We start from the raw sequence: 13,572 nt of genomic DNA on the forward strand, positions 1-13,572 counted from the left end.
GGTAACTCTGTGTTTAATGTTTTGAGGAATTGCCAGACTTTTCCACGTCAAATGCATTTCACATTCCTGCCGACAGTGTAAAAGGGCGTCAGGTTCTCTCTGTGCTCCCCAGTGCTTGCAATTTTTTTGTTCTTGATAATAACCATCCTAATGAATGTGAAGTAGTATCTCACGGTGGTTTTCATTTAATGTCCCTAATAACTGAGGATGTTGACATCTTTTCCTGTGCTATTGGCCATCTGTATATCTTTTTTGGAGAAATGTCTGGATTGTTTAGTTCTTACTGTTGCATTTTAGGAATTCTTTATGTATTCTGGATATTAATCTATTATCAAATGCGTGTTTCAGAAATATTTTCTCGCATTTCTAAAGCTTGCTTTTTCACTCTGTTGGTAGTATCCTTTGATGTACTGAAGTTTTTAATTTCCATGAAGTCCAACTTAACTATTCTCCTTTTTCCCTGTACTTCTGGTGTCATATCTAAGAAATCACAACTAAATCCAGTGTCATAAAGATTTTATGTTGTATTTTCTTTTTAAAGTTTTATCATTTTAATTCTCATATTTGATCTTCGATTCGTTTTGTTAATTTTTGTATATGTAAGGTGAGGATCCAACCTCCTTCTTTTGCATGTGGATATCCAGTTTCCCATTGCTGACTATCCCCCAGTGAATTCTCTCAGTACCCTTGAAAAAAATCAGCCGATGGTATCTGTGAGGGTTTATTGCTGTGCTCTTTGCCCCAATCCATTGGTCTATATGTCTGCCTTTATGCCATTACTATACCATCTTTTTTTATTGGTTGTTCAAAACATTACAAAGCTCTTGACATATCATATTTCATACATTAGATTCAAGTGGGTTATGAACTCCCATTTTTACCCCAAATACAGATTGCAGAATCAACTATACCATCTTGATTACTGTATATGTCTACTAAGTTCTGAAATCACAAAGTTTAAATCCTCCAATTTGTCTTTTAAAAGATTATTTTGCTATTCAGGATTCCTTAAGATTTCATATGGATTTAGGCCAGATATTTTGGCTTCTGATAGAGACAACACCCATCTCTCCTCAAAAGTGAGCCTAGGATGATGTCCTCTACCTTCCTCTGAGGGCATGGCGTCATCAGGACATCATTGTCACCTGCTCTTTGCACAATCAGAAAGTGTGGCCAGGACTCAGACCTGACTCCATGATAAATTTGCCCACTTCTGCTGGTGGTAATCTGTAGGTTCCATGTGTCCCGCAAAAATAGCTTGAGATCTGAGTACTGTGTAAATTCAAGGAATATCCGTGGTTCTTTAGCAGCTGCTGAATCCACCACCACCACCAGACGGAGAAGAAAGGAAGCCTTAGGGTCACCCTCCATCATCATCACCAAGTTCCCCCAGAGATGTCCCTTCCATTATGTGGAACCTTATAGAAGCAGATGGAAATGGAGTATCTTTTCTGGTTCTAGAGATGGGTCACCTTGCAACAAGTGGCCAACCTGCACCCCCAGCTTAGCAAAGATTGGCAAGTGGAGCCACACTTGGGTCATGCCAGGACAGGTCCTCCAGAGTCACAGTGGCAGACTAGCTGTGTGTTGCCAGCAGGTTCACAGAGTGAAGACGGGATGCAGTCCTCCACCCATGTGGATTCAGGTGAAGGCCCACCGAGAAGCAAGAACCACAGGCATCACCGCGTCACTGTTTCTTTTTTTGTGGGGTGTGGAGGGGGATACTAGGAATTGAACCCACGCAATTTGATTACTGAGCCACTTATCCAGACCTTTTTTTATTTTATTTTAAGACAGGGTCACACTAAGGGCCTATCCTATTACTCTGCCTTTTTTTTTTTTTTCACTCAGGGGTCTCAGATAGATGAGAATATTTCTGGCTGACAGCCAGAAAGTAAACAGAACCTAGTCCTGCAATCTCTGGAATGGATTCTTGCAGCAGCCCCATGAGATCTCAGAAGACCACCCAACCTAGCCATACCTAGACTATGATATAGGGATGCGCTAAGGTGGTAAATGGTATTGTCTTAAGCACTAGGCTTCGGTAATTTGTTAAGCAGCAGCATAAAGTACACTGCTAAATCTGTTTGGGGAATGCATCACCTCTTCAAAGCACACAGGACTTTTGTGTGGCAGGGTGGTTATGCGTATACTTCTCACTTTGGAAAGGGTTGGATGCATTCATCAGGTTCTCAGAAGAATGCAGTGCCAGGAATGAGAAGACACTCTACAGAGATGCTTTGGCCACATGTAAGAGTTGGACAGAAGGGAACCCAGAGTGGACCAAGCTGGGTGTGCACAAGCTCAGCACAGGCTGTTCTGGGTCAGCCAGGGACACACTTGTGCTTGCTCTTGCCACATCAAGTTGCACCAACTGCACTAAGATCACAGGATTCAATCTAACATTGACAGGGTTGGAAAATACTGAATCTTTTTTCTTTTTGCCATGATTATAATTTATTATTAGCAATCTAATAAAAATTCCTCACATTCTTTGAGATCTTCCTTCCCTTTGTCTTAACTGATAAAATTTACAGAAAATAAACTACATGGTTGCATGCATATTTTGCATCAGTATAGAGGATAAATTGATCTGATTACTATCTTATTCCAATCACAGTGGGATAAACAGATTATTATGTTTATGCTGACATATTACAGACAAGATTTATTTGCTTTGTTTTCTAGAAGAAGCATTGCTCTTTTGGGAATTAGAATAGTATACAAAGCTAACGAACCCTGATTGTCATTCCACTTACTTATTTTGTGGTGTCAGTATTCCCCTGCATTTTTAGGGTCAGGAGAATGTACACAGTCATAAAGTGGTTTTATAGAAGAAAGGAGAGTCCACAGGAATTCTGTGAAATTAAATAAAGGGCAACAAATTAGAACTTCTCTCCCACCAACAGTGCATTAAGTTGATGGGCATGGAAAATATGTAAATGTTTCACACTTAAAAGATACAAATTGGATGTTCAGAACCAATAGGAAGATTATGAGTTTGTCAATATTTATTTTCATACTAACAAACACACATTATTAATGAATAGGCTCTTTAAATAGGGGGATTATAGCCTGGTGACTGGAAAGCCCAGGTCCATGAGGCCATTAGGAGCTCCTGGAGGAAGGAGACCCGTCTTAGTGCTGTAGATGAACGATGGGCCAGGACCAGTATCCTTGCAGCAGATTCCTCACCCAGATCCCTCACCTGTGTGAAGAGGGGGCTCTAATCACAATGACACACCTTAGGTTGACTTCTCAGTGAAAGTAAGAGGAAAGAGAGGACACAGCAGAAGACCACGATAACAAGGTCATCAAGAACACGAAAAAAAGCTAGGTGAGGTGGTGCACGCCTGTAACCCCAGCAGCTCAGGACGCTGAGTTAGGAGAATCACAGGGTTAGAGGCAGCCTCAGCAACTTAGCAAGGCTCTAAGCAACTTCGTGAGACCCTGCCCTAAAATAAAATTTAAAAAGGTCTGGATAAGTGGCTCAGTGGTCAAGTTGCCCTGGGTTCAATTCCTAGTACCCCCCTCCACACCCCAGAAAAAAAATGCAGGTACCTCCCATGTTTTAGGCTCTGGGCCTCTCTTGCATCCTCCATTTGGTGATTTGGGGCCATCCTGAAGTAAAATAAAGCTGACTGGTACGCAGGTACCTCTAGCCACATGGCCCCCACCAGTCTGGTAGCTGACCTTAAGGACACCATCAAATAGGTAGTCTAAACGTCTGTCTAAACCGCTATAAAGTGTTCACCTGAGGAGGCGAGGGAGCAGCTGTGAGACTGTGGCCCTCAGTCAGGTCCTAGGGCTCAGGCCGGCCCTGCAAGAACTCTGGAGGCCGTGTTGGCTGCCAAGGGCCACCCTGGAGTGAAGGTGTCATGCCCTACAGATTCTGGAACTTTGAAAAGTCTAGTAAAGCAGAGTAACAGTATCGGCCCTAGGAGGAGGGACAGTTCCCTCAGAAACGGCAAGAATGGCCAGGTACAGGGTGCCTGGGCATATCTTCCAGGTTCAGAGCTGTGGCGTTCATTCATGGTCACGTTTTAAAAACACCGAGCCTAAGATGAACACAAAAGGACAAAAGCAGCAGAATCTTGGAATTCTGGGTCCTCATGGGTCTCTGCCCACTGTGAAGAGCTCCCAAAGGCAGCTGTGTCTGCACAGGCTTGTCTGAGTGTGGACTAGGAATGACACCAGTATTGAATCTGGGGATGTGGCCAAATTCCATACTGGCTATCTTTTCTCCAGTAAATGTGTTGGCACCTTTGTCTATTATGAGACAATTGTATTTATGTGGGTTTGTCTCTGTGTCTTCTGTACCATTGGTCTTGTATCCATTTTGGTGCCAATATCACGACATTTTTGTTACTGTTACTTTTTTTTTAAAGTATGCTTATATAAAACATTGTTTATTAGTCAATTTTCAGTTGCTATGCCAAAATATCTGAGACTGGGAACTTTATGATGAATAGAGGTCTATTTATTTCCCAGTATTAGAGGCCAAAAATCCCGGCTTAGACAACCCCATTGGTGTGACCTGTTGTGAGGATCCCCCTGGCTGTATCAGTCGTGGACGACAGTAATGGATGAAAGTAGTTCTCATGGTGGTGTGTCTGTAATTTGGGGGACACAGTGGTTGGGTAGCCAACTAGCATTTGGAGGCAGGGGAAGGATGGTTCAGCTTGACACCTCCCCCTGATACACCTGACCTTCAAGTTCTCATGGACTGGGGCTGGGGATGTGGCTCAAGCGGTAGCGCGCTCGCCTGGCATGCGTGTGGCCCGGGTTCGATCCTCAGCATCACATACCAATAAAGATGTTGTGTCCGCCAAGAACTAAAAAATAAATATTAAAAATTCTCTCTCTCTCTCTCCTCTCTCACTCTCTCTTTAAAAAAAAAAAAAAAGGTTCTCATGGACTGTTTAGGAAGGTGCCTCGTGGGGATGGGCTGGAGCCTAGCACCAGCTGCTTACACAGAGACAGGCGGCTCCATAGCTGCTGTGGATCTGGTGATTCAGGGGAAGCTGCTGGGCATCCCAGTGCCCCTGATCCAGGGGATCTACCCCAAGACCTGGTAGATTCCAAAGATAGCACTGAATCCTACGGATGCTCTTTCCCCTTCCTGCCCTGCAGCATTTCCTCACAGCACCAGACTCAGTCTCCTCCCATGTCTTATGCCCTGGTGCCTCTCATGCCTCCTCCGTTTGGTGATCTGGGGCCATTCTGAAGTAAAATAAGGCTGACTGGAACGCAGGTCCCTTGATAATGTGACTCTTCTGTGGGTAGTTCATGCATTGGGACATGCTGGACAAAGGAATTGTTCATATTCTGGGCAGAATGGTGCCGTGTGAGGGAGCAAGGAGGTAGGAGCAGCTAAATAACTGGAGAGGACGGGTGGCCTCACAAAGAAGTGAGTGCTGGATGGCACGGCCGCACCGTGCGCCTGTGGCCCACACTCATTCCTCCGCCCTGGAGGCAGAGTCCAGAGTCAAGGTGAGGGTGAGACTGTGTCCCTAGTCCTGTCTCCTCCTTCCCGGGTTCTCTGCTGGGCTCCCTCCTCCTGTAGGATACCAATCCGATGGATTAGGGTTCTCCCCTGTGCCTCGTTGAATCATCATTATCTCCTCAAAGGCCCTATCCAATAGTCCCATGGGAGGTCAGGGTATCAACACATGGATCTGGGAGACATAATCCAGTCCAAAGCACTGGGAAAGAATGAAAAGGAAGAGACGAACATGAAAGAATGTGGCCTCAGAAGACAGATGGAGGGAATTCTGGGAAGAAAGTTCTGGTCAAGAAAAGAAACTGTGAAGAAGCACCCCCCCCCCAGGCCTGCACAGTGGTGCCTCTGTGCACCCTGTGGGCTCACTGTACCATTCTGGGGACACTCCACCAATAGCATCGCCAGTTACCTCCTGGAGGTCAGGTGGAGGCTGGCAGGGTGGTCAGGGGATTGCTAACAACTGTCCACTCGCTGACAGGGACTCCACTTGCTGTTTGTTATATGACAGAATTTTGGCTTTGCCTTTGCCTTACAAAAAGGTCTCACTGAAATATTTCTTTGCTAAATAAAACACTTTCTGCTCGCACATGAGCCCTTCACTGTACTTCCAGCCACGTCTCCTGGGGCCAGGCTCGGTGGAGGTGTTACTGAAAGCCTGGTCCATGTCCCTGATGCCATTCTAATAGCAAACACAAAGTTTTGAGAAAATGGAAAAAGAATTTTTATCACTTTACTAGCAGAGGAGAAAGATGGGGACTCCTGCCCCAGAGGCTGTGATTCTGCCCATCAGGGGGAACAGGAGGTTTTTAAAGTCGCAATTCACAGGCTATGTTCCACATGTTCTCTGTCTGGAGTCGTAAATCACTTTTTAATTTGGGAGGTGGTCATTTCTGAGATCGTCGGTGCCATCCCTAAGTCTACATTACTTCATTCCTGTGGTAGGTGTGTGCACAGGACCCGTTACTTTGTCTAGGATGGGTAAGAAAGGTAATCCTGTTTCCCCACGATTAGGGAAGAGGAGAAAGAGAGGAAGAGAAAGAAACATGTCCATTTTAAAAATAAGTCACAGTGGCAGAGCAACAAGGCTGTATTCAAAGCACAAAGTGGACCATTGTCAACAGAGCCTCCCATGTCCAAGGACATGGCTCCCTCACCCAGGCCCACCTCCTCCCTCCAGCCCTCCTAAGTGCCCAACCCAGAAAGATGCCTGTTAGAAAGAAAGCCATCGTAATTGTTTTGTGTTTTTCCATATCACTTCTGTGAGGCTGATCCCTTTGAAGGACACTCTTGTCTTGAAACACCAGCTCAATTACTCCCAGAGTGATGGAGACAGATGTCAGACACACCCGCACAGCCTCTGCCCGTGCCAGGGGCCAACGGACTGCAGAAGTGAAGAATTCAGATATCGAAGTAGAGAGAGTGGGCTACCAGCTATTGTTTTATTAGCTTTTTGTCATTGTGACCAAAATATCTGACAAGAATAACTTAAAGAAGGAAAAATCTACTTTGGCTGATGATTTCAGAGACGGAGTTCATGGTCAAGCATCGCCATGGGCCTGAGGTGGGAGAGCATCATGGAGGAAGGGCATGGCAGAGGAAGGGCTCAGAACATGAGAGTCAGGAAGCAAAGAGAGAGTGCTGCTCACTAGGGCAAAACACAAGCCCAAAGGCATACCCCAGGGACCACTCCTCCAGCTTCACCCTCCCTGCCTACAGTTACCACCCAGTTAACCCATATCGTCGGATTAACCACTGATTATGCTGAGGCTCTTAGGATCCAATCATTTCACCTCTGATCGGTCTTGCAGTATCTCACACATCAGCTTTGGGGGGACACCTTCTATCTAAACCATACCAGCCATTTACCTCTTTTAAATACCAAAACCCAGTGAGGAGATGCTTTGACAGGCATCAGCTTGTGGCTCATGACAATGAGGACAGCAAACGAAAGCCTCAGAGTTTGGAAGCCATGGCACTGAGCAGACCTGAGAACAGACCAGACCACTCAGGAGGGTCAGGAGTCCACCAGGGCCTCAGAGTGATTTCTGCTGTGGACAGAATGTGTGTGCTCCAACACCCAGAAATTTCATGTTCTCTGCTGAAGACATCATAGAGGTTCCTTGGAGGTCCCTTCCCCCAATTAGATGGTATTAGAAGGTGGGGTTTGGGGTGCTGTCTAGGTTTGGGGGAAGTGATGGAGGTAGGGTGGTGTGATGGGGTTAGTGTTCTCCAAAGAGACCAGAGAGCTGTCTTGCCCTTCCATCTTGTAGATGTAGTAGAATGGTACCATTTGCAACCCAGAAAGGCCCTCAACAGAAGCCAACTGTATCGCGAGGCAGCTAGTGCCTCACAAGGGTGATTTTTCCTGGTCAGGAAGGGATAAGCCACCTGAGAAAATAAAGTCCAAAATAATTAGTGAACAAATAAGACAAAGTCAGAATTATAATTTTAAGAAGCATGGAGCACCTGATAGGTCCATCCTACATAGGAGCTGGAGATGAATAATTTAAAGAGTGTTCTAGTAGTTTATTTAAGGGGGTACATCAAAGGTAGGGATAAGGTTTCAAGGGTGGAGTCTTGCTTCCTGATATCTTGCGGTCAGCAGGTCGATTGGCATTTTGGCAGGCTACACCCATCTCTGAGAGGCTGTGTGGCTCCAGCAGATCACCCATCTCCTGTGCTGTGTGGGACCTGGCAGAGCTAAATAGGACTCACATGTATCTGGGTGATCTTACCAGCAGGATTGCCACTGGAAGTTCCCAAAATTCCAGATTTTCCTATTCAATGGGCGTCCATGCAGGTTTGGTCCACACGAAGTCCACGGATCGCTCTCCACACAACTGTGTTGAGACCTGATCTTGGACTTCAGCCTCCAGACTGGTGGGGAACGAATGAATGTGCAGCGTTTGAACCCTGCAGCTCTAGAGGACTGAGACAATGAGAAGCTCAGACTTTGCACACCACACTCTCTAGAAGAAAGATGAACAGTGCAGCTAGATGTCACATTCTGGTGTTCGACCCGCCCCAGCTCTGTGCAGCCCAGAACTGTGCCTTCTTTCCCAGCGAAAGATGAAGCTTTGTTCTCTGCTGAAGACATCACAGAGGTTCCTTGAGAGGCCCGTGCTGCCAGGGGCACCCTCAGGAACACTCCCCTCCTCTTGCCTGGCCGAAGGCTTATCCCTGCCTGGTTTCCCCGCCAGTCCCCAGCTTTGACAGCCTGGTCTCTTGAGCTGCCTCCTCACGACCTTAGGCTTTACTGCTTGACATTCCCTGTAGATCACCACAGCCCAGGAAGTCAGGGAGTGTTCTGCCTGATGTTGTATCCTTTTCAGTCTCCATACTATCGCCCAGCATTTGACACATAGCAGAATTTGGTATGTGTCAAATAAGTGAATAAGTGAGGGCCTGGGCTTTAGCACAGGTCATGTGGAAGGTGGCCTATATGGTATTATAGACCAGAATGAAAAGGGAATTGAGAGCCAAAGGTAACAAACTAGCATAGGACTCAAAATGACTCTTGGGGGTAAAAAAAAAGACGAGGAAAGTTTAGGAAGGTGTTGGTATGGATGTTGGTATGTACACCTCTGAACCAAGTGCAGAAAATGCAGGCATCTGGGAGGATTTGAGAATGATTATACTTAAGTTCAGGTCCAGCCTATGACGACAATTCCACTTTTATGGGCAGGACTCAGGGAAATTCTCATGCGGGTCCATAAGTCTCATGTTAGCATTTTTTGTGTTTTCCTGGTGTCTCTCCCAGGGAAAGAGGGTGAGCCAGTGGCTTGGCTTTGGGGACTGTGGGAAGTAGCACTTCAGACAGGCAAGTAGCATTGGACTTTTTCTTTTCCTAAAACAGCATGCTTGGAGGAAAGTAAGAAGATACGATGAATCACATAGAACATTTTCATGAATTAAATCGTATACACACAAAACAATAATAGAACTTTTGCAAGAATATGTTTAAATAAAAAGTTGTTCAGTTCACCATGCATGACTGTAGAAAAGGGGGAGAATGGAATGGGAGTAGGGAATAAATGAATGAAGATCATTGGAGCAAGCTAGAGCAAAGGCTATTAACAGAACAAGGGTGATGATGAATGATAACAAAAACTGCACAATTACCTCAGCAAGAGGAGACCAAGCAGTAAGGGAAAACTGCCCACCTACCTACCCAACCTACAAGCCAGCCATCTCCCTACACATCCAACCAGTCACCTACCCCCTCACCCAACCCACCATGCATCTACCTAGACATCCAACCAGACACCCACCCAACCAGCCATCTACCCAGGCATGCAACCACCCACCCAATCAAAGATCCACCAGTCCAGACATCCATCCATGCATCCACCCACCAACCAGCCATCCCAATACCCACCCACTCAGCCATCCAACCTCACATCAAGTCAACCAACCAGCCATCCACGCACCGAATCAAACATCCACCCAACTCTGACAACAACGAAGCAAGGTCCCCAATAGGTAGGTACACCAGAGGACTCACAATCTGAACGTGAAGTCTGTGCTGGGGTAAAGATTCAAGCAGAAGAAGAGAAGAACAAAAGAAAACTAATGAAAAAGAAAAACTTGGAAAACATGTGCAGTATACTTAGCATAATAAAAAATTATAAAAACAACCAAAAAGAAAACTAATGCAATTCATTAGATTAGATTTTTAAATGTCAAAAGATCCTGAGAGTCCTGGGTATGCTAACATACAAAATTGCTCTTTACGGATGTAATCATTCTTTGCTACATTGGACTCAAAGCGTGCCTGCGTGTGGGGTGTCTGAGCTTAAGTAATTTAGAATTCAAGAATATGAGTTGTATGGCTATCTCCTGTCTAGAGACCACCAAGGCCGTTATCTATGAGAAGGTGAGGCCAAGATGAAAAACAACACATGCTGGTACATTCCAAGAAACCTAGACTGCATCCCTAGAGACCCCCTGTCTCTGCAGAGACCACCTAGGGTTGGGTTTCTAATTGTTCAATGGCCCTCTTTTGTGAGAATTAGTGTCAAGAGATAAAGTAGCCAAGTGAGCACCAGGATGCAACTCTTGGCATCCAGCCTGAGGTGACATTTGTCTCCATGAACAGATTCACTCTGTCACCTATGGTCTCATGTTCAGACAGATGTTCCTGCCCTAATCCTGAGTTAGAGGGGACAGCAGCAGCAAGCTTGGATCCCTTCCCTAGGGCCAAGCCCACTGCACTGTGACATCTGCGTGCTTCTTCAGAGACTGAGGACCTACAACCTCTACAGGCACAGGCATGTGGCTCCCAGGACGTCACCATGAGCCATCCTGGGTGGAATGAGATCTGTTTTCTTTCCATCTTCTCCCTTCAACACCTTTACATATTTTACATAAAGAATGCGTAATTTCTGATCGTGTAACTCAGGGGTAGAGTACTTGGCTAGCATAGGCAAGTCCCTGTGTTCATACCTCAGTATCATAAATAAATAAATAAGCAAATAAATAGTTGAAAGCTTATTTTAAAAGTCTAGGAAATGTGGAACTCTTCCTGGATGCTCTTATTAGAACGTGCGGTGAGGCCTGGAACAGGAAGGTCCTAGCAAGCGTGGACTACCAGATCCGAACTGCAGAAACTAGTGCCCACCTTATCAGGACTCTGAACCTCCTGGCCTCAGCCACCTCCTGGAAAGCAAGACCACAAGTCCCTGACTAGGAAGGAAAAAATAGGCTTCATGCCCATCTTGCAGAGAAACTTTAACTGGGCAATTCAACTTTACATGTCCCAACAAAAAGAGCAAGTATCTGAAGATGCTGCCGTCCTGACACCCTGCTCGTCTGCTCTCCAGGGCACATACTTGCTCACAAGAGAGCAGGCATTTGCCTTCCCCATTCTGGGTCAGTCCTCAGGTTCCACAGCCCTGATGGCCCAATGTCAGGTCACTGCAGGTGTCCCCACACCCACACCCATGCTCTTGCCAGGCCCTTACACAATACCTGGAATGTCTTCCTGACCAGCCCAGAGTGTTGAGGTTACTTTAAATCCAGCTTCTGTTGTACCTCATTGCTCTATGGACCATGTCTGATGATTGTCCCCTTATCCCCTGACATCCCAGAGCATGCCCGGCCCCATAGCTGTAGGCATGGGATCCCACATGGGGTCAGGGATGCCTGGGATTTATGGCTTCTTTCAGGCTGGAGTGCCAGAAATCTGAACCCCTCCTCTTGTGGAAAGGATTCGGGTTCAGCCAGCTCCCAGGGAGCAGAGAAGCACACCTTGGCCTTCCGAAGCACCCCCACACATGCTTCTCTCTCCAGGCTTGCTGTCTCTGAGCATCCATGGATGCACACAAGACACCCGACTGGAACTCTGGTGTTGGCGTTGAGGAGGGGCAAAGAACAGACCGTTCATGGTCGAGAGGGCAGTTTACCACATTGTGAACATAAAAACAATTTTGAGTTGTTAACTTTTCCACCAGCCACTATTAGCTCCATTCTCATCATTTTCAGGGTGAAATCAAAGGTAGCATGTTATGCTTGTTATTTTGACTGCATACTTAGTTATTCTAGAAAAAACTCCAAAAGCACTGGTACACTGTCTTCTGACCTTCCCAAATCTTGGTAGAAGAGGAAAGATGATTTGAGTTTTTGGTCCCTGTGTTATTCTTATGGCATTAAAGTGCAGGTTGCAGATGAGCACCACTCAGGCTGTGCACAGTCCACAGAAAAGCCTGTGTTCAGTGGGACCGTGGACTAGTTCAGCAAACCATCCTGCTCGTCTCTGGTCTCTGAATGTTTGCACTACTAAGCAGAGATCTCTGGACACACCCACTGGAACAAATCCACTAAAAAATGTAGATTGTAGTGAGAAAATGTTCTTTGCATAAATGCATGGGAGAATAATAAAACTATTCTCCACTTTTGCCCTTTAAAAAATTAGATTCCCACTATTGTATACTGTGTTGAATTTATTATCATTATTCAGTTGTTAGATTTCCTCTTTCATTTTCATTGCAGAAATGCAGTTTCTCCCAGTCATCAAAATATAAAATGACTGTTCTTCAGTCAGCTGCAGAGGAGCTTCTTCTCTCCAGTGTTCTCAATTTGGGAAACACAAAGCATGGCCTCCTGCTGTTCTCTTTCGAGTACACTGTGGTGGCAGCAGTGCCAGGCTGGCAACCGGGTCCCAGCCGCTCAGATGGCTTTGTGGACAGAAACAGGAAAGCACTCGGATAACTTTCCACCTCCATCTTGGAAGTCATCAGAAGCTCCTGTGGCCCCAGATGTCTACTCCTACCAGCCCTTTGTGTGACCCCCAGGTCCTCTACCACAGTCCCGGAGCATGTAGGTGTGTAGGCTTGACTGTGTGTGCTCCATCCAAGTTCTGCAGCCTTGTGTGGTGTGCCTCCTGGTGTGTGCTGTCCTGTGGCCTTTCTCGCGTCTCTGTGTGCTTCGCTCTCTGCCATCCATGGTGGTCCTCACGCTGCCTAACAGCAGCCACCATTCGCTTATCCATTCCTGTGGCAGAGCCAACCATCCCCCACATCTACTCTCCTGCCTCCTCTTAGCATTCCAGGCAATACGTTTTAACTTGAACCTGGCCATGGCCAGCTATCCACAATCTGGCAAATGAGGTTCTCGGAGAGAGTGTAGTTTGTGACTTCCAGGCCAGTCCCTTTCGAGGAGCCCTTATCCCAGGGGCTGAAGCATAGTGCTGTGGTTACTGGAAACCAACTTCAGATTGTGAAAGAGACCATTGTTAGGTGGTTGGTGGCAGAAGAGAATGAGGACTGGCATCTCATGGGCCCAGCCCCCCAACCTTTCACCTTTATCCAACAAATACAGCTCCTTGGTGATGACACTGTTATGCTCGAATTCAGGACCCCCCAAAGACCACCAGAGATTAAGATCAATGTAAGCAGCAAAGAGGTGTTTATTACGAGCTAGCTCAGTCCTCCACGTGCACACACAGCAACTGGTGATGCTGAGAGGCCCCGAGCCCAGGGTTTGCAGCAATTTTATACACTCTCTGGGGAAGGCAGGGATTTCACATACATCAAAGCATCTCTTAGCAAATCATCACACACCACGGGAAA

The sequence above is a fragment of the Spermophilus citellus genome (genome assembly GCF_964194105.1).
Source record: "Spermophilus citellus genome assembly, chromosome: 16".
NCBI classification, from domain to species: domain Eukaryota; kingdom Metazoa; phylum Chordata; class Mammalia; order Rodentia; family Sciuridae; genus Spermophilus; species Spermophilus citellus.